The sequence below is a fragment of the Galleria mellonella genome, unplaced genomic scaffold (genome assembly GCF_026898425.1).
Source record: "Galleria mellonella isolate WM207_F2 unplaced genomic scaffold, CSIRO_AGI_GalMel_v1 utg74, whole genome shotgun sequence".
NCBI lineage: Eukaryota > Metazoa > Arthropoda > Insecta > Lepidoptera > Pyralidae > Galleria > Galleria mellonella.
This window is the reverse complement of record NW_026442147.1, coordinates 3512377-3517813: the sequence shown is the minus strand read 5'-3', so window position 1 is coordinate 3517813 and position 5437 is coordinate 3512377.

Genomic DNA, 5437 nt, shown 5'->3' with positions numbered 1-5437 from the left:
TGTGGTACTGCTCATGTCTATAGGCGACGGTTACCACTTTCCATCAGGTGGGCCGTCAGCTTGTTCGGCATTCTAAGTTGTATAAAAAAAAGTAGAGATATAACTGCACCTTTAAAGCTATATATAACTAATTTTAAATATTTTGATTGTATATTTATGTATATAAAAAATAAATATCTTTACTCATTTTTGTAATGAAACCCTAAATACGAAACACAAGAACACAACAAACAGACAAACGAGCGCAGCAAACCGCCCCGCGGATATTGATCCGTTATTTTTCTCAGACGCTATTACCGTAATGCAGGCAATCCCCCGACATTGGCTGCCGACCGGCGAGAATTAATGATGTCCTTTATTGAGAACACAATTTTTTGATTCTTCTCCCGAACAATGAAAAAAAAATGTACAGTCAGGTCAAATATTTCATTTTCATCGAACGTTTATAAATAATATTTTTGTATAGGTTGGTTTATTTTTTAACGATCTACATATTTATATCTACTTACGCATACATTTTTTCATTAATGAAAAACTATTACTAATAATAGAGTAGACAGATAATATAATATTTTTAATTTACTTATAAAAATAAACTAAAAATAAAATATTTTCCGCCTACATCAAATGGAAGTATGCGAAACTTTAAAATGAATTTAATATAAGATTTAAATAAATTTAATAGCTATCTATCTACCTGCCTTCATTCTATTTTTATTATTAAAATAAAACAGACAAACGTAGACCTTTAGATAAATTACACATTTTGTGACTTTTGGTAATTTTACTTTTTATATGTATATTATGCCGATTGTATCAAGAAAGCAATGTTAATATGAGTTTTTGTCTTCATATGGATGAAACTACATGTATGCCAAATTTAATGATAATAGATTAAGCTGTTAAGATACCTAAAGGTAACAAACAAATAATTTTAAAATTTTCATAAGAAGTCATGAATGTTTGGTTACTTACTTCGATTCAACAATGTATGAGAAGCGGATTGCTTTGTGCTCTATAAAGTAGATAACAAATTCACTTTATAATTAAATCCAGTCAGAAATCTAGAGATATTGTTATTGCCCGTAAGCATATTTTTTGCTTCGTCGTGTTTTACACATTACAACGTTTTACCCGCGAGCGCAGGAAGCTAACAAAGCCCTGTTTACACTGATAGGTTTATGTTAAAAGTCTACCCCAGTAGCTTTAGGACATTGTTAAGCTCTTTTGAATGTTTATAGTATTAAATCAATACTCTGTACAAAAAGATACGGATAATATATATATATATATATATATAAAAAATCGCCGTTAGTTAGTCTTGCTAAAACTCAAAAGCTGCTAGATCAGGGATGACCGACTTGATTAAACGCAAGATCTACTGTTTACTGACGAAACCTCATATCTTCGTCAGTTAAAAACTGATTTGGAAAATTCTTCTTTTATCTGAAAGGATATATTTGCAAATTGGTCCCATACAAACTATCAATATCGGTTTAGTTTTTAAGTAAAAGAAACAAGTTATGATATAATTTAAGCCGGTTTCCTTTTTTATGGAACATAATCTCATTTGTAGATAGTTACATTTGCACCTATTAAAAAGGCGACTTGGAAGTAAATAATACGTTATATACAACAATATGTAAGACAATTAAATTTACATCGGCTTCAGATACGAAGAGAACATCTTTAGCAATCGACACTTTGAATCTAAGCGAGTGATTAAGTCATTCAAACTCTACACCAAATGTAAATCCTGCCACATGTAGGTCAATCAAGCTACTGACAAAGTCAGTTGTCTCTTTGATCAATTACCCAGACAAACGGCGCGCATACAAGAGCATTCGTCAGTTTGCAAACCAGACAGCGAGCCAATTAATTGATGGAGACCAGCGGTATGGTGTTAGTCTAAGCTCTGATTACGCGAACTACAATCACAGCGCTAGTAATTTATAGCTCATTATTAAGTCCGAAGAAGATTTTCTATTTATATAATTTTTTGTAACTATATTATACAAATATACCTCTATACAGTGCGCTCAATCTTTGTATATCTTTAAAAACCTAGTTAAATCCCACTACCTATCCTTATAAACACTTAGTCCTCCTTATTTTCTACCAGATTTATATAATTATGGACACACGATACCGCATTATATTATCGATGTATTTTGTTTACATTCTCACACATACATCAGTATATAATGACAATTATAATCGTTTAATTTTTAGTACCGCCATGCCATGCTAGGAATGATGGGTGAAGATGAAATCAAGTCAATTGCTTTATCATAACTTAATCCAAGAATTTACCACAAAAGTGCAAGGAGAACCATATGGTAGTTAAATGTTGTTCCTATGGCATTGCTGATTCCCAATACGAGTACTATGGTTGGTTATTCATTATGGTATTTTATCAATACTATTACATATAGACATAGACCGAGACATAGTTACATCAGGCAGATCAAGGAAGGAGTTTGTGTTGTGTCGTATCAAGAAGTGAAGAGACTCGCTGAAAATCGTAGTGAGTGGCAAGAGCTCCACCGACAAGAGCGCAGCTCTTAAATAGATAGATAGATAGATAGATTACATATTGTTATACTTAATTCTGGTGTAGCTGGTCATATTAAATGACCGATGTGAACAACGCGTGATTACCTACCGCTGTTAAACAGCTAACTTAAAGCGAGTAGTCCCGTCACCGAGTACGAGAAATTGCATGTCAGACCTACCGACGAGTAATTGTGAATACTCCAATAATTTAATATCATCTGTTCCACATTATTGATCACGTCGGTTTCACCAATAATCGCTTTAAGTTAGCTGTTTAACAGCGGTAGGTAATCGCGCGTTGTTCATATCGGTCATTTAATGTGACCAGCTACACTGATAAACGTAACTAAATAATTATGATATGAAATAGCCGTGTAGCATTTTAAGTTCTTGGTTTTACCTACAATAAAATAAATAAATAAACTCTTTAAATAAAGACATTAATAATTGAATAGAAGAATTGAAATTTTGTGTTCCTTTTTTATCCAGTTAGCTGTAAAACCCTAAAAAGCGTAGTCTATTTCAATCAATCTCATTTGTATGCAATTAGTGTGACTGCGTCTGCAATTCACATAGTTGAGCGACAGTTCAAAGTTTGGCTGCAAAAGTTAGAGAGACTATTCTGATAAATTTCACACATTTCATTTATATGAATTATATATAAAGTATCTAAATTAATGTATATAGTTATTATTTTTTAATGTTTTAGAAAGATTGTGTAATCTGTAACAAAATAAAAAAATAAAAAGCTTGAATCTTCACATATAAATGGTAATTGTTAAAACACAGAATGCATTATAAGATTATAAAAATTTCTCTGTAAAATTTGAAATATACTCAGGCTGGATAGCAGCAAGATGTAGGTTTAAATCTCATCATTTATTATAAATTTTCGGCCTATTAATAATTATCATCAAAACTTTTTTATATAACTTAGAAAATTTTTCCTATTCGAAAGAAAGAATTTCAATCGAAGTATTTTGAAGACTTAAAATATTCACAAGAAAGGCAAAAAGGAAACGATACAATTTTATGCTATTTAAAAGAAAATTGTACATATAATAGTTACTTATCATACGACATACGGGCTTATACATTTAGACATTTAGATATTTTAAAAGATTTCAAAGGATTTATTTTAGAAATGTCTTCAATGCTTAGTATGAACGTATACAGCTAATACACATATACACATATATACAAATTTATTTTATTATTATTTGATTTATTTTAAATCGAAGTATTTTTCTGTAACTAAAATAGGTCAAAATTGAAAGTGACAGAATAATATTTCGTATCAGTCTTTTCTTTAGCTCAAAAATTGTAGAGGGAGCCTAGGGACCTGCAACACAGATAAGTTTTTTCCTACTTCTCTCCAATCAAAGTCTAATTTATTAAATACTACAATTGATTTGGATAAAAATAAATCATTTATTTAAATATACTTGATATATAAATTTACTTAATAAATATAATAACGCTTATTTTAAACAAAACACGCTAATGTTATTCATCCACATTTCTAATCAGTTAGTAATTTAGGGCCCATAAAATTTTAAACATTGACGTTTAGATACACAATTTAAAAAAAAACAACAAGACGCACAATTTGATATCAATACAATTATGTAAAGCAATTGTCTCTAGGTCATAGATGTCGCGTGATTATATTTATTATTACTTAATAATTCGATGTTACTGTGATAATGTGAAATGAATTAAAAACAATCTGATAGCCCATTTGATAGTAAGTGGTAACCGTCGCCTTTAAACATATACAACGCCCAAAACATCATAGAATACACTATAATACTTTAATACTTTTCACGCATCCCCATGCTTGAGATATAAGATTTTATACTTCTGTGCTTTTTTATGATTTTATGATTTCCCTCTCGTATATGCTATTGTCACTTCCCTTTAAACTGCAACAAAGCCAAGTAAACACTATTACTTAGTTACAGAAACACGAGAGAGACAGAGGTACCCAAATAGATAATTTTTGTATAAATTTTCCCTGTAGTACCTACATTTTGTTTATAAATAAGCGATCTTATTTCGATGTCACTATGATATTGTGATCTGTGAAATATTACCAGAATTAACATCCGCGGCATGACACCGCGCCCGTGTGATTGGCTGCGAGTAGTGCCACCGCCACACTGCGGACGTGACGCCTGTGGTGACGCGCCACCGCGCCACCGGTCGGCCTCACTCAGTTCCTACCCGCGGTTTTCTAATCCGAACTCTAAAATCCACATTTTCGTCAGTGGCATTCTCGTATTCGTTTTTTAAACTTTTAATTCAAATATAGAATTTTACTTGAATATACGGTAAAGCTTAAAAGGAAAATGTACATTAGTTATTTAAATAAATAAACAATATAAAAAATACATTTTATTATTTATGTTAACAATGGAAGTGAACTGTTTTATACTTATTAAACTTGTTTGATTGAATGAGTTTTGGTATAATTATAACACAAAATAGGTTTAGGTTATCTACTCATACGGAAACACTCCTTATGGGCAAGGCTTATGCCCAACAGTGGCCAGTTAATAATTGATATGATGATGATGATCACAGGTTTAGATTGATTGTAATAGTAATGATTGTAGTATATACATAACATGGTATTTAAAAAAAATACCTACTGTAATTCAATGTTTTACAAGTATTCGGAAAAAATATGCCATTGAATAAATACCGTAGATAGTGAATAGGTAACAAAATGTATGTTATTACCTTAAACTACATCTATGACGAAACACTCAGGCAAATGAGATCTATTTCAATACGAAAAATTCACATTATAAAAATTACGTTACATTTTTTATCTGTGAGGAACTATTGTCACGTGACACATCAAATTATAAACAGA